A 23,175-nucleotide genomic window follows, 5' to 3' on the forward strand; every position below is an offset into this window, starting at 1 on the left:
TTGCTCAGGCTTATTACCAACTAACTCTTACAACTTAATTTAACCCATAATTCTTATTTATGTTTAGCCATGACTTGGTACCTTTTCGCAGTAAGGCATTCTCACTGTGCTTCCTCTACATCTAGATAGTGACTGCCTCTGCCTTTCCTCTTCCCAGAATTCTCCCAGTCTGGTTGTCCAGCCTATACTTCCTGTCTGGCTACTGGAAATCAGTGTTTTATTAAACCAATATGAGTGACAAATCTTTACAGTGTACAAGAACATTATCCCACAGCAGTCCTGCATAGGAAGGATGTCAGTTAACTTGTTGATGTGAATCCGGAAATCTCACAAGGCCCCACACCTAGATGAAGAGCTATAGCCAATCACTGTCAGCTCTGTGTGTGCGTCCTTATGAGCAACACAAAATGGGATCAGGTGTGTGTGTGTGTGTGTATAATTTAAAAAGATGTCATGAATTTGAGGGAAGGCATGAAAGCAGTTGCAGTTGGAAAGGGAAGGGTGGATGCATTATAAAAGCAGTACTCATGCCTGAAGTTCTGAAAAAATAAAAAGTAATACTACCAGTGAAAAATGGACGTGCAATAGTTAACTATCTTCAAGCGGTGATGCTGAAGTACAGTATATGCTGAGCCAATTGTCTTAAGAATGAGTCAGCATCCTAAGCCATCATTAAGTTGGGAGCCACAGGGTACAGAGTGTATTATTAGCAGGAGGAGTCAAAGCAAGATTTGCAATTGGTTCTTAAAGTCTAACAAGGACATTGAAAATCGTTACCAACCACACGTCACGGGCTTGGAGATTACTGCACTGGGAGCATGCCACTTAGAATCCTTACAGAAAGCTCTACTGGTCTGATGAGAGAGGATGTTTTGGTTTCTGTTGCACAACATCAGACACCATCCCTAATACAAATCTCTGGATAAATTCGATCAAGGTATTTTTAGCTGGATATAAAAATAATTCTGCAAAACAAAATTGAAAGAAATTTTTTAAAACATGCCCAATCTCCTTACATTCGATGGGTCAGAATAAGTAAGAGAATTCTTTTGGAAGAAAAGCTTCACTTTGTCCAGTCTTTGCCAACTTAGGAGTCAGTACCTGACTGAGGCTGTCCAATTTAGGAAAAACCTAACTATCAATAGAAGCCACAAAGTAAAGGTGGCATCTGAAGACAGAAAACACTTCTGAGGACAGTTTATTTCTGCAATTTGTTTTTCTCATTTTGGAGCGAGTTCAAAGTCAAGCTTATGAGATATTTAAAATCTTAAAATATAGACCTTTCTAAGGAAGGAATTGAAGGTACCCTGAACTTCCATTATACTTATTTCTATTTTGTATGACATACAGTCAAAGGCATCTTGCTATAGTGTTTTCTCTTTAGGACAAGACAGATCCCATTGCCCAAAAAGCACCATTCAATTCCTGATTTCACAGTGCAGATTGAACTTCTGGAATTTATCCTGCCATACATTAGTTGAAGAATTGAGGTCTCTATGTTTCAAATGTCACACATACACAGACACATAGATACACACATGCACAGGAGTGATAAATGTGCGTATGAATATTCATCACACATATTTTAAGCTAAAGTAATATGAGAGATGCTTAAATTTTGTTGAAATATATAAATACATTTTCTCTGCCAATTGGGCACCAGTATAGTTTTTCATTCATTCTATTGTTTATTGAACATCTCCGGCCTCAAGGCAATAGATGTTCTTAGTATTAGAGAACATACAGTTGACTTCCTTTGCTTATTCTCAGGCTGTTCCCTGTGAGTGCTCATGCACCACCGGGTTCCTAGACATTTCTGTAGAAGGCCAGTGAGATGCTCTTTGGCATTTTACTTGTTTCCTTAGCACAGCCCATCAGGAACATCTGCCTGGCCATTTGACAAACATATGCTGATTTCTGTTCTTTCCTTTTGCTTTGTTTTAAGATGCAAACATAGAGTCACTTTTAGTCACTCCATAAAGCCACCTTTATAGTTTAGGCACATCAAGAAAACATTAAGAGGGAAGCAAGCTGTCCCAGGTATATCCTTCTAACCATTAGAAAGAAACACACTGATTGACACCTACAGAGAACCAAAATAGTAAGGGCCCCAGGTGAGGTTAGCCCTGAAATGTATCACTCTTGGTGGCCCACCCTTTTATTTAACCCCAAATATCCAAGATATAAATCATCACTATGTTTGTTGGTGATGCCTCCAGCAAGACACAGACACCTGGAGTACTACCCCCATCCTTGGAAACTTCAGAAAGATTCACATATTTTTCTATTTTCTTTTTTTCTTTTTTCTTTTTTTTTTTTGTGTTTCACCCATTGAACACTCAGATGGTCACAAACTTTGGTTCGGATTCTCTTGGAACTCATTTAAAGATTCTTATAGATTCTCAACATCTAAGAGAATGCCATGGCTTCCAGACACTCTGTCAATTCTTTATAGCAATCCACACACAAAGGACAATAGAACAGAGGGACACAATTATCCAGCACCATCTGTGTCACCAATAGGCTTTGGTCTCCCGGCTTACACCATATAAAATATTAAAATTAAGCTCTCTAGCTTAATAATCGGTCCGGCCTTGTTTACTTGATGTTATTAAAATTCAAATCTAGAACAAACCCATTTATTCGGTATATATTTATTCAGCCACTTTTTGGTGCTGCTCAATTTTTTAGGCTCTGGCGATAGTTTTCATTTTCAAAGAAGAGATGTGAGAGGCCACAGGGACCTGGGGTGCAGGAAACCACTGTCAGGTCAAGCTTCTGATTCATTGATAACCCGTGTTTCTAGAAGGAACACTCTACTGGTGATCAGAGCAACAACACAAGGAGGGTAGGGCTGGCACCAACACAGCGGTGGGGAACAAAACAAAAACAAGCCATGCAGTTCAGAGATCACAACCAAAGAAACATCAGAGTTCGTGGTGTGGTTAGTAAAGGCTGTGAGTCAACAGGGTTGGAAGAGCAGTGGGAAAGGAACCTGGAGACATTTGTCTTAGGGTTTCCATTGCTGTGAAGAGAACCATGACCATGGCAATGCTTACAAAAAAAACATTTAATTGTGTGGCTCACTTACAGTTCAGAGATTCAGTCCATTTTCATCATGGCAGGATATGGCAGCATGAAGGTAGACAGGGTACCAGAGAAGTAACTGAGGACTGAGGGTTCTACATCTTACAGGCAAAGGAAGTGGTCTGAGTGTTGCGCTGAGCAAAGCTTGAGCAAAGCTTGAGCAAAGGAGACTTCAAAGCCCAACTCCACAGTGACCTCTTCCTCGAACAAGGCCAATATTGTCCCCCAATATTGTTTGGGGGCCATTTTCTTTCAAACCACCGCAATGTTAGTAAGCATGCACACATGACCTTCTAGATTTCTACAAGTTTCTCCAACATTCTCCCGTGTGATGTGGAAGCAATGCCCAAAATACATGAAGTGAATTTTGGAAGATTACAGACACTGTCAATAAGTCCTTGAGAATAATAGTCCAGATTTGCGTATCACGAATGTGGTGAAGGTCTGAGCCAAGGCACATGTGTGTGACGTAAGGCCTGAATATAGTGAGTGGTACTGCAGAAACTTGTCTTCTCTTACTAATAGATATAAATTATAAACCCATGTCTGCCTCCCTCAAAGGTGTTAGGAAATGATGGCAGTTGGTATTCCTGCCTCCACCTCTAAGAACCTGGAAAAAGAAATAGCCCTTGGCCCTTCCCTCACCACAGGACACTAAGTCACCTGTCAAAAATCCTCTACCTCATCAGAACTGCTCATGGAATCATTGTGACCCCATAGGGCAGAGAAGTTTTGATTTGGGACTAGATTTATGAGAAAATGAGTTTCTGTTGCTTAAGCCATCGGATTGGGTTGGGGGGCTCTATGAGGCTCCATATTGTTCTGAATTCTGTGATGTAGTTATTAGTGTTCTCAACATGCCCAGTTCTAGAAACATGGAGCATGCTGTGTGTTCACAATGTATAGAGAGTCCTCTGCTTGCTTGCTTATGGAAGCAGTTCATTTATGTGTTCTGATAGTACACAGTTCATTGTAATTTTGTCAATCCCAGTGCCCAGCAAATGCCACAAAACACCATAGACCCTAGACTTCCAAACATGTTTCATCATCATGACTCCAAATGGAATCACACTGGGAAGCTCAAAAATTTTTAAATTATAGTCATAACTATTAAAACTCAGTGATCTCTTTGTCACAGGAATAATATGAAATTATATCAAGTTGAATTGTGGGTATTCCAGAAAAGGAGTGCCGCAGAGAATGGAATTGTGTGCAGACAGACTGATTCCATGGAGACGGCTCATGTATTGTGGAGACTTGCTAGAAACAAAACCTGATGGTGGGTTGTCAGTCAAAGGCTCAGGTAATATTTACATTGTCAGTACTAAGGTTATTCCTAGCAGAATTTCTCTCTCTGGGGGTAGGACAGAATTTTTTTTTTTTAAATTCAAGTCATCAACTGATTGAATATGTTTGACTTAAACTGTACTAACTTAATCTCAACTTCAAAATATTTCATCTAGAACACTGGACAAATATTTCTGCACATTGGCCTGGCCAGATTAACACAAAATTTAGTTCTTACCTGTGCGCATTATCTGTGTAACTAAATGTAGCCCTCATGTGAATTCATGCTAATAGTCACAAGGCAGATGAAGGAATTGTCCACCTAGCAGCAAGGTTTTACTCTAAAAAGAAATATTCATAGATTCAATGAAATAGTTATTATATAAATAATTATACAAAGATAATTGTATTTTCTGTTTCACTTTAAGTCATGATATTTGCATGCCTAATGAAGATAATAAACTATTATGTCAGCAACGGGCTTTATTTTTGTTTTTTAGAACGTCTAAGAATTAAACTTGCACAAAGGCAGTTTTCATTATTTCTTTCTTTATCATAAATTTTGATAAAGTCCCATATTTAGAGGAATATAAAGCTTTCCATGACAAACATTTTTTTCTCCATACTTTTAAAACTAATTTTGGAGAAAGTCAGACTTCTCATGCAGGAGAGATCTACCTGTCATAGCTGTTTTATTTGATTTTTAGAGACAAAGACTCATTAAGTAGCCCTGGCTGGTCTGGAACTTGCTGTTGCCCTCCTGCCTTCACCTCCCAGGTGCCAGACTACAGGCATATACCATGTGATCAGCTAAGAGCCACCCACCATTATTGTGTAAACTAGTTAGAAATCAGCACAGTCACCAATCCATTACAGCTTTATCCTAGTGATGTCAAATAAACCAAGCTTCCCAATACTAAAAGAGTCGGTGGTCAGGGAGGTGATGTCTTTAACATTTTATTCCATTTATCTTCCCAGGGGCTAGATGAAGAATGTGAAGTCCTATGAACCCATCCAAAGACTTAGGAGATGAGGCTTCCTTTCTGTCAGTACTTTGCTTATTTGCAGATTTGGATACATGAGTGCCTCATCTTTCTTCCTTTGATTGGGAGAGTCTGGACCTCCACGTTGATTGCCTTTTCACCATTCTGTATTCTGAGTGTGAGTGAACAGCTTTCTTGAGTAGCTTCACACATGCCATAAGCCCTTAGACTGCCAGAAGGGCTGTCACTATTGTAGCTTTTCTGCTCTCCCTGCAGCTCGCCTTCTCTGTGTGTGTGCCTTTACTTTTCTTGCTGTGCCTTTGCTGTTTACTTCTGCCAGGCTTGCTGATGCACAAGGCAGTAGTGACTGTATCTGACTGTACCCTGGAGAGCCTTGTACCCAAGACTGCCACTGGGAGCCAATTCTTACCTAAAGTAGGGATTCTACCACGTTTTCCAAATCACAGTAGTTAATATGTGCATAAATAATTACTGTAATTAGCTAAGCAGGACATTCGAAGCCCACGAAGCCAGTAGGATTCCGAGGTTTGTAAACATAAAATTAAAAGATCAGTAAACTGTGGCTAAAAGGACAAGAACTCAGGAAGGCATGTTTAAGGGGTTTCTTGGAGACACAATTTTACATGATTCAAAACACATTGTATACATGTATGAAATTATCAAATAATGAATTAAGAATCCGAGAACTATCAAAGAAAGGAATAAAAGATTTAAACACACACCCATGCACACACCTACACACAGAAATCTGTAGTCAGATCATGAGAATCCTAAAAGTACTAGGTGACCCTGGGTTTTATTCTCTGTGCTGAGGAAATACAATATACAGGCTTGCATGAATAAGACAGAAGTCTAGGAAGAGAGGGAGAAGAAGGAGAGAGCCATAAAGACAAGGAAAATGAAGAAGATTTGAGAGGGACAGGCAAAAGAGTGATGGTTGTTGGATAGTTACACACTGCATGAAAGTGTATTGCTGTGATTAATATAATAAAATGCTGAATGACCAATAGGTAGGCAGGAGGTATAGGCTGAGCTTCAGGCAGAGAGAGAAAGAGCAGGGGGAATCTAGGTGCATGAGAGAGACATGAGATGACAAGGAGGAAGCAGCATGGATATTATGTGACATCACATAGATTAATAGAAATGGGTTAGTTTAAGTTATAAAAGCTAGTTATAAACAAGCCTAAGCTAAGGCTAAGCTTTCATAATTAATAAATCTTCCCATTGTTATTTGTGAGCTGGTGGCCCAAAGAAAAAATCTGACTACAAGCAACTACTAATAGCAACATCTATCAAATGGCAATAATGAATACCCAATAATAAAATATCCCTGGCATTTGAAAAATTGTATATCTATTTGGCCAATTTTCAAGTGGTAGGAAAATAAACAGCAAATAATCTAATGTTGGAATGAAGCTCTTGGAAATTATATTCCCTCTAACAAAAGAGAACACAGTGGTTTCATTGCCTTTGGAGGCTACAGTTCGGGAGAGCAAAGAGAGAGGTGATAAGTTGACAGGATTTTGTGGAAGGGAGAGGGCCGGACGGGTGTGTTCTTCCACCCTGACACCTTGTCCAAAGACAGGTCTTTGAGAGTACATGTCGTGTTTCACAAAAAATTCTAACGACCCTAGGATTTCTACTGAGATTTCTACCTTGTCAGTCATTTCAGACATAAATATTTGAAATGTTATCTTGGAGGCCAACTGTGTTGTTGTGTTGTTGTTGGTGGTGGTGGTGGTAGTGGTGGCCTTCTTTTATTTGCCTTATAAAGGAAAGATCTCAGTATAAGTCAGGGAGGGAAGAAGACAAGACACACCCAGCTTTAATGTAGAGAAGTGGGAAGGCAAGAGGGTCAAGCTTCATGAGAAGGAGTGGGGAATGCCATTTAAAGCTTAAAATATTCTCTATAAAAAACAGGAGTGGTCTTCCCAGCCTCAGAGGAGGCAGAGGTTGCCTTTGCAGTGGCATCTGTCCACACAAGTATCCAGGAGCAGGGAAAGGCAGCCACGTTATTCCTTACTCTGGGTCACTTTCTTCCATGTGTAGATAAATGCTGCAGGACTTGAAAAACAGATATTCACTTATGTGGGTCAAAATCAGTATTTCCAGCAGCTGTCATGCTCCAGACACCTCCATCTCAGGCATGACTACATTCTCCAGGGCTTCTTGAGTGAAAGGTTCTTCTGGGTACAGATGTATCTTGAGGCCGGTCGTCTTCTGGAAGTGGTCCATTGACATCAAAGATTTTTCCCAACTGGTAAGCTTTGGAGTTGCCAAGGAAGAGATGCTTTTGATGAAACATCTCTGCAGAGATACAACCAACACTTCCCATGTCCACAGTTACTGCATATGTAGACTACAGAAGAACTTCAGGAATATGGGACCTGGACAGCCACAGGGGTGAGGATCACCTGGTAGCTGTAGATTCTGGCTAGGTCAAAGCCAGCCAGCTTGACTACCATATTACTTATCAGCAGAATGTCCTCTGGCTTCAGGTCATGGTCACTGATACAGTTTGCGTGAAGCCAATTTAGGCTGCTTATAAACTGATATATCAGATCCTTGATGATGTCAACTGCCAAGCCTGGAGGTACCTTGTCCATATTTGTCTTTAGGTCCTAGTCTATAGGTTTAAATACGAGAGGGCCTTACTGTCTAGATCAGTTCAGGAACTAGCACAGACATCCATTAGCCAGACCACATTGGGATTCCCAAAGGCCTCCAACCTCCTCAGTAAGGCTACCTCACAAACTGTGTTGATGGGAAGGGGTCCTCCAGTTCCTCTTCCATTAGAAACACTCATACTCTTGAAGGTCACAAAGTGGCTACTGTTGGGATCTTGGACCTTACATGCAAGCCCATGGGCACTGACACCAATTTCAGCCACTGGTCGAGAGGTTAGCCATTTTCAGAGCAGGGGAGAGGTCCTAAGAAGCTGGGTGTTATAAGCCAGACCACAGACACAAACTGTGCTGTTGTGCAATGTCCCTCTATCCATAGCACTTTAATTTTGTTTTGTTTTGTTTTCTGTTCAGCATTGGGTCTCAGGGAGATGTCTTCTAAGGTAGCATGTCATTCAAGGACCTAGGCAGTCATTCCAGATCAGGGTTCATGCTGCTTCAATTTTCTTCCATTCTCCAATGGCTTAATATAGCTCCAGCCTGGGGCCTGGAAGAGAGATGAAGGATGGCTGCAATCTTCCTTTCTGCTTCTGTTGAAAAGACCCATCTATCCTTCCAAAGGCTTTATCTGAGGGTTAAATAAATTTTCTCCCTGCTCATCTCTTCTGGAATCACGGTGTGATACTTCCTCTGACCATAGATTATAAACAGAAGTGATCAGGCTATTCCTTCAGTCCCTGTATTTCCAGTTCTGTGTTGAATACCAAGCTAGCCTGGTGCCAAGGAGAGAGTGACTTCATCTAAGGTCACCTAGGACAGGATGCTTGTTAGAGTCTCTACTGCGGAGCTCTGTCCTCAGCATTCCTACTTTGATGTTTAGAAATGGTAAGATTTCAATTTTAAATGAGTTATATACATACAATACCTTAAACAGAAGTAAAAATGTATGAACAGTATGTTCTAAAAATTAAAATTTGTATCAATATATACAATTTGTATAGAATATTAAACAATCCAATCCAATGTAAATCATTTAATCTTAGCCTCTTCTCTGAACCAGATACTCCATTATGATTGTGGACCAGGCTCTAAAATACCTATAACCAATTCTATCCAGTGTTTAGGGATAATTAATTCTATTATATACTGACCATGAGTTTAACATTTACTTCACAAAAGAAGAATGCATATTATATGAGACTATTGCTTCCTTGAATATCCTTAAACCTGACATTGACACAGGAGTCCAGTTAGCTATATCAGAACCTCTACTATTTGGCATTTTTGTTAGGTTACTGGATGTATTAAGGTTCATTGTTTGAAAACTTTAGGCGATTCTTCTCTATTATCATACTTCAATGCTGAAATTGATTCTCTGTTGAATACTTCTATCTGGATTTGAATATCTCTGTGCTCTGTTTTTATTAGATTTTTCTAAAGCCTGTACTTTAGCACTCAGATTAACCAACATTTTGGTGATAAGACAAAAATGATAAAACCGATAATATTTACAATTGACTTTAAATAAATTCTATCTAATTTACATGTCCTCTTGTTCAGTTGTTCCATTTTGAAAATGTCTAGCATATTTTCATACAGAGATGGTGTAGGAGGACCTTCTGTTTATGTATTGCTTTCATTGGTTAATCAATAAAAAAAAACTGCTTGGCCTGATAGGGCAGAACTTAGGTAGGCAGAGAAGACAGAACTGAATTCTGGGAGGAAAAAAGCAGAGTCAGAGAACAGCCATGGAATCAGATATGCTCAATCTTTCCCGGTAAGCCACGACCTCGTGGTGACATACAGATTTTTAGAAATAGATTAAATGAAGATGTGAGAGTTAGCCAATAAGAGGCTAGAGCTAATGGGCCAGGCAGAGTTTAAATGAATACAGATTCTATCTGGTTATTTTGGGTGTAAGCTATTTGGACAGCCGGGATAAACAAAGGGATCCCCTCTCTCCAGAAACACAGAGACCCATATCCCTCCATTGTAATGGTTTTCCCATTTTTTAATGTGTCAAAAATTTTTCTCTTTTAACTAATTTCTCCTTTTAAGAATTCCCAATTGTCTTACCTAATCTACCATCAATGTTGATGAAGATATGAGACTTATTGCTGCTTGTAGAACTGTACTGGCCTGGCTGGATTTTAAAGCAGCTATCTAATTTGGCAACAACTTGACAAGGGGGTTCAGAGAGAGACTATAACCAGAGAGAGAGGGGGCTGTATGAAAAACACACACACAATGCATGTATGGCAGGGAGCTGCTAGACCAGCCAGTCTAGGGTAAGTGAGTCCTATTGCATTTGGAGTGTAGGTGCTTCTGGAGTTTGGGTGGCAGTTGGAGACCGTTTCAGAAAAGCCACAAAAGAAAATTCCAAATTTACTCAGAGGCTTAGGGAAAAATAGAGAAAAAAGCCTAGCTGGATGGGGTTGAACCCCACATGTAGTTCCAGCCTGTGCTGTTGTCTAAAAAGCCACAGCCAAATGACTTTTTTATGAATTGGTAATCCAAACATTGAGCACCAATTGTAGCACAAATAATAAAAATTCAGATATAGATATTGGGGTTCAACCTGAAGAACAGAAAAGGCAAACAGCAAAGCCACTAGAGAGTTCTTATCTATATGAAATTTTCAAACTAAAGTAATATGAGTTCCTGTCTTGTAAAGTAGTCAAAAATTTAACTTTATCATCTTAATTGATTTTATTAAACCATTTAGAGAATAGGAAGAAATAATGAATAAAATGCTTAGGTGGCCAGATTTTTAAAAAATATTTATGATTTTTTTTCACCAAATTACATTCTTTCTTGGAAATCTACTGGATGTAGACTAGAAAAATATTTGTCTCTTTTATTTTTAAAACAATCTTTTCACATTTTATATACCAATCCCAGTTCCCTCTCCCTCCCCTCCTCCTGCTCCTCCTGCCTTCTTCTACCCTTCCCCTCCACTCCTTAGAGAGGATAAGGCTTTCCATGAGGTGTCAACAAAGTCTGGCATATCACTTTAAGGCTGGACCAAGGTCCTCCTTTTTGTATCTAGACTGAGCAAGGTATCCGTCTGAAGAGAATGGGCTCCAAAAAGTCAGCTCAAGCACTAGGGATAAATCCTGGTCCTGCTGCTAGTGGCCCCACAGACTGCTCCAGCCACACAACTGTCACCCACATTCAAAGGGCCTAGTTTGATTCTATGCAGGTTCCCTGCTGTCATTCTGGAGTCAGTGAGATCCCACTAGCTCAGGTTGATCTCTGCTTCTGATTCCATCAGTTGCTGGGTGAGTTTCTATGATGGTAATTAAGGTAGTTGTCCTCCTAATTACAGGGGAAGGCCAGTTCAGGCACCGCCTCCACTATTGCTTAGGATCCAAGATGGAGTCAATACCAAGCTCTTTTCCTTGCTGTAGCTCTATAATAGAGCTTGATGTCTGGGATGGTGATGGCTCTGGAAGTTCCTTTATTGTACAGGATTGTTTGGGCTACCCTGGGTATTTTAATATAGAAAGCAATCTCTAATCATAATTGAATCAATGTTACTGTAGGGACACACTTTGCATCTAGTGAATATTCATAGATGCGTTATGTACTGAACATGAACTGCTGAGACACGCTTCAGTTGTGCAGCGTCCACCTCGTTTCTTCTCTGGACCATTCTATTCTGTTTTTGTTTGTGGTTTTTCTCTGGCTTACAAGTGGCTAGTGTTAGTGTACATGGTACTGATCTGTGCTTGGATTTTCCTAAAAGAACCTGTGACCAGCCAAGAAAGCAAGAAATTTGTTAAGAGAAAATTTATGTCCCCGAAGAAAATATTTTCATATTTAGATATTCAGGATTCTCTCAGTATCAAAAGAAGCTTATCATCATCATGGTAAAGTGTACCATCCACCTCACTGGCAAACGGCTCTTATTTTTTGAATTTTGTTTATCTCAGTAATACCCATGATCCTGATGTGAATGCTGCGTAGGAACTATGAGCAATAATTCCAGGCTATGAAGCCACCATAGAGACAAGGGACACCACTGTGCTGTGGTGCTCGTCCCGAGCTAGGTGACCTGAGAAAATTTCAACTTAACGATGTTTTAAATTTTTAATGAAAGGTTCAGGTTGTATGTGTTTCCATGTAAATAAAGAATCATCTAAATCACAAAGGAAATCAAAGGATAAAGTTTTGGTTTCACTTGCTTTAGGGGACCAACCTGAGCTGCCAATATATCACGCACATATCTAGGTGGAGCAATGCAAGAAGAGCTGCCCAACAGGCTCGGCCTGTTTCCATTAAGTTGTCTCCCATAGCCACAGTTATCCCATAATGCCACCATCTTGCTTTTGAGAAACTACCAATCAATGGATCCGATCAATGAGAACTCAAGAAATCACAAGGTATGGGAGAAGCTTATCCATGGTAAATAATTGTGAATGCTAACAATGGGTTTTATTATGGCCGAAAAGCAAAACAAAATGAATAAAGAGTAAAGAGTAATATTTGTAATACAGAACATAACATAAAGAATTCACATATTATTAATTGCTTTAAATAGTGATTGGATGGTATAAAAATTGCTCTGAGGCTTAGATAATTCTACACACAGAAATCAGAAATTTAAATCAAGGACAATGGGAACAGATGGCATTGATAAATGCAAGTGCTATCAACAGGTACTGTGAAGTTTGAAATCCAGGATGAGCAAGGCGTTGTTGATGGAAAGTTCTGGCAAATTATAACAATTATCCTAAGACATTAGGGCAGAGAAGCAAGAAGGAAGTGGCCATTTAATGCTCCCCTCTCCCCCTTCAGTAAGAAGTTATTTTAAAATTATCAGAAAGTTTAGAATATATACCTACAAAATTGCAAATTCTCTCAACTGCACATTGTTCTAATTAGCTGACCTTTGAACACAGAGCAACGAATAATCTCCCCGCTTATCCAGACTCACTGTTTAACATTATAAATTAGTTTACTGAAGAAAAACACTGAAACCCTATTCCTATGCCTTACATGGAATGGAACTCCTTTTGTATTCTCCATATACACACTTCTGCTTTTGTCTGCTACATGCGTATTGGGCTCTCGGTTCCCTTTAATGAAAGAAGCATTATTTTCTAACATGGATCAGATGGAAAATTAGAAGCAGAATCCATTCCAGTAGGCAGTAGCTGTCAGTGCCTAAGGGCTATTACTGCTTCCTCTTGAAACATAGCTATCAATCTGTAGTGTTCGGGGCCCTTGAATCTCCATTTCCTTGAAGCACTTGAAATCTCAGACACTTGAAAACATTCATACTGTTCATAGCGTGCTCTTAAAAAAAAAAAAAAAAGAAGAAAAGAAAAGAAAATTGTTTCTTATCTTCAAAGAAATTTGCTTCAAAAATAAACAAAGAGTAAAAGGTGAAGGAAATAAACAAGCCCAAGAGAGAAATGTGGGTCTGTATTTGGAATGATAAACAAAATTTTTTAGTTTGCAATATGGTATGATTAAGGAAATTCAGAGAAATACTTCAAAATTATTGCATTCATAAAATGTATTTATTTATTTTAAAACAGGGTTTCTTTGTAGCTTTGGAGCCTGTCCTGGAACTAGCTCTTATAGACCAGGCTGGCCTTGAGCTCACAGAAATCTACCTGCCTCTGCCTCCGGAGTGCTGGGATGAAAGGCGTGCGCCATTCCGCCTGATTAAGACCGTATCTTTTTAAAACAGGAGTTTTATAATAATCAAATGCCAGTATTTTGATTTAAAATTAAGAGTTAAACTGGGGCTGGGGAGGTGACCGACAGCAGTTCTCAAGCTGTGGGCCATGACCCTTTTGGGGATCACATATAATATACCGCATATCAAATACTAACATTATAATTCCTAACAGCAAAAATATTTATAAAGTAGCAATGAAAATAATTTTATGGTTGGGGGCCACCACAGCATGAGGAGCTGTGTTAAAGGATCACAACCTTAGGAAGGTTGAGAATCACTGAGTTAAGAGCATGTACTGCTCCTTAGAAAAACTGGAGCTCAGTGCCCAGCACCCACGTTAGGGAGCTCACAACCACCTGTAATGCCAGCTCCAGAGATTTCAATACCGTCTTCTGGCTTTTGCAGACACCTCCATGCAAGTGTGTGTACCCACACACAGGCTCCCATGCACGTATGTAACTAGAAAAAATAATAAAAATAAATCATTAAAATAAAGAGTTCGGAGAAACACCCAGTGTGCTCAGGAAGGCAGAGTTGGCTAGGACAGGAGCGGGAACCCTAGCACAAAGGATGCCACCTTGGGACCACGCATGACTTTGTTTGTCTTCGGGTAACCTCAGACATCCTCTCAGAGGAAGTAGGAGATGGTGGTGCTGCTTCGCCTGCCCAGAGCACTGGGTGTCACATGCTGCAGGGTCTCTGCTCCAGATGAGGTGTGCTCTAGCTGTGGTCACAGCATTACAGCATGCTAGGGATGGTCGCAACCCTTGATAAAGAAGGTAGACAGTCAGCTGAACATGAAATATTTAATGAAGTTTACAAACTTCTCCCAGTTGAATGCTGGGCAACATTTTCAAGGTTTTGCTATTTCCTGAATATGGATGGTAGGAATTCAGTTAGAGAGGTCCTGCCTCGTGTAAGGGATGATAGTAGTCACCTTAGTTAACACATAGCAGGTGTGTCACCTCCCCTCTGGAGATGGCACAGATCTCAATTTCAATGTGTGGCACTTCAAATCTGAGAACTGTATTTTGGACATTGTATTTTACTTTCAAGAGCAGTTACATTACTATTCTATGCATATCCTTTGCTAGTAGAGATTTTAATTTTTCATGGGCTCATTTTAAAGAAAACCATAAGCAGAAAAATGCAGAGTCACAGAATACCCTGAGTGCTGTGTTCTCTTGTCTTCAGAGAGGAGACTGAAATAAATCTCAACCTGAGACATTGCAAATTTCTCTACCTTAATAACAGACCTTGGGGGACTTAAAGACCTTTCCTTGTAGAATTTGAATCCAGCTCTGGTCAATGTCTGAGCAGAACCAGGAGTCTTCTGTGCATCACACAGGCCATTCTTCATGGTGTTGATAATCCCAGGGGGTGATAGATGGAGGAGCCTCAATACCACACCTGAACATTCTTCAGGCCAATCCCAGTAAAGCCAAAAGCTAAGAGCAGTGTCTTCCACCGCTTTGTATTTCCAACTTCAACATTTCTCAAGCAACAAATATCTGCACATCTGAGTGTAATCTCAAATGACCATCCCTCTGAATGGCAAAATCCCTCCTGAAATGCTCTCATCTGTTGATCCTGATAGGCCTGTATGCTCAGGAGCTAATGGTTTTCTGGATGCACCAAACACTTAGGTCTGGACCACAGTCCAAGCCCCCTTCAGAGCCAGCAAGCAGAAATACTTTGAGAGGACAGTACTGCCCAGAGCGGAGTGTTTTGACACTGATTATCTCTGATAAAGAGCACAGAATATCAAGAATTTTAGGGCTAGAGAGGCAGAAAGTGGGTTTCCTTAACAAAGTGACCCTCTCCATCGTGGAAACAATCTGGAAATTTCCATTAGGCATGCATGAAAGGAGTGCCTAACAGTCCCAGTCTTTCTGCCTCAATTAGCATTTTACTGCTGTGCATATCTATTCGTCCTCAGACCGTGTGCTTTAAAATAATTATTATATATGAACAAATACAAAATAGAACAGAATTGGGAGGAAATTTCAGACTCATCTCAATGTGACAGGAATACAAATTCCCAGGCAACTGGAATTTTGGCTGCAAAAGAGAATTAAGCAGCAATTTTCTATCAAGTATTTTTAAAAACTCCTGATCCTCAAGAAAAACTTTCTGGGAGCCTTCAACTGGCCAGGCACTCTTTGAAGTCCTAATGATGTAATCCTTTTCATGGTACCCAGATGCTGGCTTGCACCCACCTCAGGGCTTGGAGAAAGAGACTAGTGTTAAAGCAGCCAGAGAAATCAATGTATTATTAGAAACCGGGCATCCTGCAGCTGGTAGGAGCCAGGTAACCTCTCATTAGGGATGCAACAAAGCCTGTGTGGAGATGTGAAGGCCTGGTGGTTGGTAAGAAGCCAAGCAGAGCTGGAAGCCTCATTCTTCACAGAAGCAGGCTCCCGCCACTGGTGGTCATACTCCTCTTTGTTTTGTTGATATCTCTTGATTTTAGCGCAGCTTTATTAATAGATTTTTATGGAAGGGAAATTGAAAAATACCTGGAATGTAAAGAAATGATTCTCCTTTTGAAAACAGAAGCAAGACGCACAGAAAACTGAACTGGTTCATCAAATATCCACCATAAAAAGTAATAAGGACTGTGAGGACTTGAGTAGAATCACTAGAGAAAACCAAACAAAAGCCATGAAATAAATTACATTATTTTCTTTCTATATATTTTAAGGAGCAAAACCTTAAAATTGTTAATAGGGCAATAGAGGTAGATGTTCACATGTCTATGTCTGCTAAATTCATGATTTTCATGTACAATTCACAGCGCATCTTTAAGAAGAAAACTGACCGGTGGTCAATTGTTTCTGGGAAAATTTATTCCATCATCATAAGATGCTGACAGACGCATTCTGAGACATGTGTCATTAGGCAAGATTGTAATGCCACTATCATAGGATGCCCTTACATAAATGAAGAGAACTCTGATGTCCCCAGGGGGTTTAGTATCCAGAGGCTTCTGTCATGACTATGACCAAAATGGAAGCATGCTGTCCATAACTACATGCTAATGGTTCTGAGAATTGCTACAGAAAGTAGCTATGACATTGTTAAAATGGGTGATAGGACTTTGAGTCCAGGCGATCTTTATTTCTGCTTATTTTACATTTTATTTGGTTTTTATTATGAGCTGTCATTATTCTAAGTAGGTGTGAGTAGAGCAAAGGAGAAAATACAGTCCCGTAGGCACAATATGATGCTGGGTGAGTAATAGCCAGGATGTCTGAACCAAACGCTAGGGACTGCAGGATAATGACAAGGGCTCTGGGAGGTTTTGGAGTCCTAGAGGAGAGTGATATGGACCTGTCATCACCACAGAAAGATCCTAGGCATGGGTGGCATTCTGTCAGGTTTTTGAGTATTAGGAGCCTGAGACAATTGTGACATAAAGAAGAAATAGTTGGAGTAAATAGGGTGGAACGAGAGATGACCAGTGGAGTGTCATGATGGAAAGATGGAGGACTTCGCAGAGGGTCAAGCGATGAGTGATGCATGGCGGTCCAGAGATATGGGGATGCTATGGAAGAAAGTGCCATTACCCCACCGAGTCTCAGCAAGGTCATTGTAGCCAAGATGGAGGAAGGATTCACAGGAGGCAAAGAAGAATGTGGGGAGCCCAGTAAGTAGTTGCTCTATGGAGACCCAGAAGGAGGAGAAGAGAGTTTGGACCAATAGTGAGGTGGAAAAGATAGAGACTGAGTTGTGAAAAAAACAGAAGATAGAAATTATTGTTAGAATAAAGAGAAGGTCTAGAGATAAGCTTGGAGACATCAGAGATCAGGGAGACAAGGCTTGGGAAGGAAAAGATGTCGTAGATAAGGTCTGGATGGACAAGACAGAGACGGAGGTGGGGGAAGGCATGTCCGAGAGAGGAGTGTTTAAAGGTGGGTATTTCGAGAAAGAGTCGGTTAGCAAGGTGTAGACCACAGGAGGAGAGGAGCTACAGATGCTGGTGTTTTAAAGAAGCTGATGAAATCTGTTCTATGTTCAAAGAAATTTCAGCTTATAGGCTCTTGGATTTTGACAATATGTTAATGTAATTTCCTCCTAACTGAATATCCTATGGAAATTCTAGCAAATTCTTAATTATAGATTCATTATAATTAAGTGAAAACTGAAACAGGTGTTGGAAGCTGAAGATAAGTGGGTTAGAAAGAGTAGTCACAATGGAGGCAGCATTGTAATTTACATTGCGTGAAAGTGAGTGTGTCCCTTCTAGCCAGGAATGTCCGGGAGTACTGGGTGGACTCAAATTGTCTTGGTAAATGTTAAGTGACTTTCAATTAGGATGTTCGCAGGCATCGCCATATGGGCTATTAGCATGCTATATAGGATGTAATTAAGCTCTTGGTAGCATAAGTTTTGCTCAGTGAAGCAGAGTGTCCCAGGCACAGATTCCTATAGCTGTAAAAGGCTTGTCATGCATGAGGCGGTTCCTTTGTATGAACACCCTTATTTGGATAGCAATGTCAATGTAGAGACTTGTTTTCTGTTTATAAATGATGCTTCCTGTATTGTTTGCGCTGAGTGAAGCCACGGAGATGGGGCTGCCTCAGAGCTCCTGTTCTGTGACGTGGATCACAGGTAATTAGTGGACCAGCATTTACAGCCACATCGTTGTGTGACTGCAATTTCCTAAGCAGACTTTGCCCACTCAATTATTCATTATTGTATATGATAGAAGTACAGGGACACCATTAGCATAAATCCTGACAAAATTCACAACCAAGTCAATAAATTGGGTTTATCTGCCTTTCAAAACTGATGTTTTATTTGAAGAGATTTTTATAGGAAGATTAGTTCCATATGAATAGTTCATTTCATTAATGTAATTGAAATTTCATCTTGGGCTTTGATCCAGTGGAAAACATCTCAGGAAAATGACAGTACCCTGGGGAAATCTAGGTGACACTGAGGAATTACACATTAAAAACCACACGGTAACAGACCAGGAATGTTTTTTAATGCCAAAATAATGGCTTAATAAAAGGCACATAGGCTCTCTAGGTAGCGCTACTGCTGAAGCAGGTTGCGTTTTAACTGGTTAAGTCCTTGATTGCTTTTGAGGATTTAGCTCTATTATGCAGAAAACTATTCCTGTTGCCCTGATTCAAATTCAGCATTCTAGGACTGTGTGTGCATTATTCTGTTATTGATGAAACATGCAGGTAGAAGCACAAGCTTGCTTCTGTTTCTTGAAATAACACGTAAAAGTTCAAAGACAAGAGAATGCCGTGCGTGACCTCGGCTCAAAACTCTGTCAATAGATACATATTTTCTAAATCTCGACACTCTGGAGGATAAGACAGGAGGATTGTAAGGGTTTTAAGGTCAGTCTGGGCAAAAAGTGTGGTCCTGTCACAAGGAACAGCAAGGTGTGGGCTTTTGTTTTGATAACTGGTACATACGGCAGGGTAAATACTGTTAAGTGTGGTCAGAATCCTCACTGGCGTCTCTCTGTGGTCATAATCACCCTCAAGTCCACAGTCCCATCGGCTGTTGCAGGGAGCCGGACAGGATCGCCATTGCAAGATGGCACCACATCCTGTCTTGTTGGTTATAAACAACTCCATATTTGGCTATGCCTTTGAGAGCTGCCTGTGCCCGCTTCCCGCATGCGCAGTGAATATGGGTCCCTGGGCCTATCTCGATACAGTCTGGTGTCAGCTGATGATGGCAGCCAATCACAGGGCAACCCATGTGCCAATTCCCAATATAAGCAGCCGCTATTGTGCCCCCGGTCTGTCTCTTTTCTCGTCTCTCTCATGTCTCTCTCTCTAGCGTCTCTCCCTAGCGTCTCTCGCGTCTCCCTCTAATCTCTCTCTCTCTCTCCCCTGCTCTCTCGTTTTCTGCCCCCCTTCGCTTTATGCTCTCCCTCAACCAAATGCACTCCAGTAAAGCGTGATCTGAAGAATCCTCGTGTGTGGTGGGTGTTTCTTCCTCGCAGGTCAAGAAGCCTGCCTCAAGCTGTGAGCTGCCTGATACAGAATCAGTGGGACTGAGGGTCTTCTGAATAAAAGACTTTTCCTATCAAGGGTCACGTTACTGGTTATTCACCAAGATCCTTTTCCAAGCTACAGATATAGAAAAGCCAGGAGCAAATGCCAAAGACAGGAAATAAAGGCAAAGAACATGGTTCAGCCAGAATCTGCTATTTCTGAGACTCCTACTGCCACGAGAAGCTTAAGAAGAAATTTGTCTTAAGCAGTCCTCACACATAACGTTTAAAGGGACTTCCTTGGGGAGATTGACTACCGATTCACAGGATGGGTGATCCCTCTGTTAACTTGAGTTTTATTGCTTCCATGAAACTGAGAGCTCTTTGGGAAATCTCTCAACATTTGTAACGGGCTATTTATAATCTGTGGTGGTTCTTTTTAAAACTCATTTCCAGCTCAGCACTGAGACCTATAAACCTGAAGTGACATTGCATTGTGACCGTTGCGGAGTCTAGCCACACCTGTGACTGCATCTCTCCAGAAAGCATGGGCGGTTCCTCCTGTGGCTGGTCCAAGTCATCGAGCTGTCTTAGTCATTATCAAAACCAAGTTCCCACTGGCTGTTTACAGCTTGCAGTGGCTCAAGACGGAATGCTGATGAAGGGGTACAGAGACATCTATCAGCACGCCCAGTAGAGAGACAATGGCTTTCAGAACAGAGTCACACAGTAAGGAGGAAGATGAATATGTCAACAGTCTGCTTATGATGATGGATTTAATCTCACTCTAAGTTCATGAAAATTAATTTGTTCTTGGGCCTCCGTTTTTGTGCCTCTGATTTTAGATCTTGCCCTACTGCATAAGTCTATAATCACAAGTCTTTGACATATCAAAATTGTATTTCAAAGTCTCCTAATTCTACATAATCTGCATTAAGCCTGGACTATTTCAACAATCCACGCAGCCCCACTTGTCTTGAATTTCTTTCAGGAGTGGTTCGCCACAGCCATCTTGTACTTCTCATGGAGGGCCTTGTGGACCGAGTGTGAGAGGTGTTACTCCACTGTTCTCAACAGCTGGTCTCATCTCTGCTTACGGACTGTCTCCTGCTGCTCTCTTCCCTCCTCAGCACCGTGAAGGCCCACTACAGACCAAGTCAAGTCTGACCCCGACCACCCTAGAGCTGCTGATGCAGCTGGACCAATCTGCAGCTTCACTGCCCTCTCTGGGAAGAAGCGTTCTCTAAGGCATCGACAGAGCAGCCACATAACCTGGGGGTTCACTTATTCAAGTGAGGGGACCTCTAGTCGAAAGTGTCCCTTCTGTCCCAGTCACAAGTGGCCTGCCAAGCATGAAAGAGTATTGATACCATCTTAGAGCTTTGATCAGATTAGTTTTCTCCATCAGTTAAAGAATTAAAGGTAGAAAAATCAGACACAATAGGTAGCAATCAATAACACATTTTATTTAAAGTGAGAGAACACACACACACACACACGGGGATGAAGGACAATCACAGAGAGAAAACCTCCTTGCAGAAAAGAGAAGAGACCAAACTCCAAATCCCATGGAGCCCTTGGGTCTTTTAAGTGTTTTTGGTGGCATATGGTTCCCCCATCAAAGAAAGGGGAGCTGATAAAATTATAGCTTCAGATAAACATGTTTAGGACTGGCGTTGCACATATCTAACCAACATGGACCACTCCCAGGAAGAGCCATAGTGGGCCCTGCCTGACCACCCCCAGGAAGAGGCATAGGGGAACCTACTGAACCAATTCCAGGAAGTGGCACAAGGGGCCCTGCTGGTGGGAGACAAAACTCCTTAGGCCTTTGTCTCAGGTCAGGAGGGGGAAGAAAAAGCTGGATGTTTGCCATTTTCACTATCTGTCTGTGGTTCCTTTCCATATCGGTTTGTCTGTCTGTCATAGGTCTGTGTGTTTATCTCTTATTTTTTCTTTCTATCAACTTTAGTAGAATGGCATTTCATATTTGAAAACAATAAAACCCTCTTCTATATGAGGTAAGAGTTAATAAGTCAGATCCATCTTTATATGTAAAGACACCAGTAACATCAATTAGTAACATCCTTTAGAGTTATTTAAAGACATCAGTAACATCAATTAGTAACCTTCTTTAAACTTACCATTTATTAAAATCCATACATTATAATTTAAAATTTATCCTTTAGTTAAAATCATTATGCAAATGCAGTCATTTACATCGTGAGAGCTACAAACACAAGCCACATGTTTAATTTTCTAGTAGCCAAATTAAAAGGACTAAAAGGAAACAGGATTATAATGCCCTATTATTGAATTTTCTTTATACCATTAATCTCTGTAATAAGTTGAATGCAACAAATATTTCCATATATACCAATAGAAAAACATACTGATCACATATTTTACATTTTCCCTACTAGACCATCAAAGTTCATTCTGTAGCCTGGGTATTAATCAGCTTACAAGCTTACAAGTGTCATACTATACACTCATGGGCTGTATGTGGTTGGTGCCCATGTTGCTGTCCAGTGCACTGAGGGACAGGCAAAAGAGACAGGTGCATTGCACCTCATATTTCCCACCAGGAATCTCACAGTGCCAGGCTTGGAGACAGAATTGTATTGTGTCAGTTAGAAAGCACCTCCAGGGTACCTGCAAGCCTCCACTGCTCACTTGCTTTTGTTGTTCTGGCTTGCAAAAATATAATTAAGCACCAGCATCAGCAGGTCCTTTAGAATGTCTCTGTCAAACAAATCAACACCTCTGTCAGACTAAATTAGGCAGAATCTCCGCGGCTACTGATTTTAGCCGCAGTATGTGGCAGTCTGGACTGCTGGATTCTGCATCCATGCATTCAACCAACTGTGGATGGACATAAATGTCTCTGCAGCAAACACAGTAGACCTTTCTCTTTGAACAATACATTCTGACAACTGCTCATACCTCATGTGTATCTAGAAGATAATTGGGGAAGGTCTGTTAATGAAAATTGTCTAGAAGACCTCAGTGTCTCCGTGATACAAATCACTTTCCTACCAGTGGTTCCCCCCCCCCATCTTTACCCAGCCTTACCCTACCCTGCTCCCTCTGTTCAGCTTCAGAAGAGTAACTCACAACCCTCTTCAATAGGTAGCATTTACTCTCAATCTTGAGTCTACAAAGGAGGAATGATAATCAGCCTGCCAGCCTTCTGGCCATGAACATACCTGGTGCACAATACTAGTAAAGTCCACTGACTCAAAGGCTGTGCGTGTGAGCCAGAGTATCAAGCCATGTGAAAGTAAGTAGGTGACTTCCATGTTGAGGTGGTCATTAGCAAACATGAGGTATGATTTCGTGCTGAGTGTCTGTGATAGTAAAAGCCTTCTGGTTTTAGGTCCTGTCTCTCCCTGGGAAGGCCATCACTCCTGAAAGGTGACATTGAGCCCCCTTTCTAACGTCTCTTGGTTTCTCACTTCTCTTTGCTCAGAACATCTCACATCTATTGACTTTAGCAATGTTTCCATGTCT

At 40.9% G+C, this 23,175-nt stretch overlaps 1 protein-coding gene and 1 pseudogene across 1 annotated transcript in view; one reads left to right on the forward strand and one right to left on the reverse strand.

The window, feature by feature from the left end:
• Positions 1–23,175, forward strand: part of Csmd1 (CUB and Sushi multiple domains 1) — a 1,422,978-nt gene that overhangs the window by 843,547 nt on the left and 556,256 nt on the right. The window lies entirely within an intron of this gene.
• Positions 7,398–8,277, reverse strand: LOC101983657 (annotated as a pseudogene).

The sequence above is a fragment of the Microtus ochrogaster genome, unplaced genomic scaffold (genome assembly GCF_000317375.1).
Source record: "Microtus ochrogaster isolate Prairie Vole_2 unplaced genomic scaffold, MicOch1.0 UNK7, whole genome shotgun sequence".
Lineage (NCBI taxonomy): Eukaryota > Metazoa > Chordata > Mammalia > Rodentia > Cricetidae > Microtus > Microtus ochrogaster.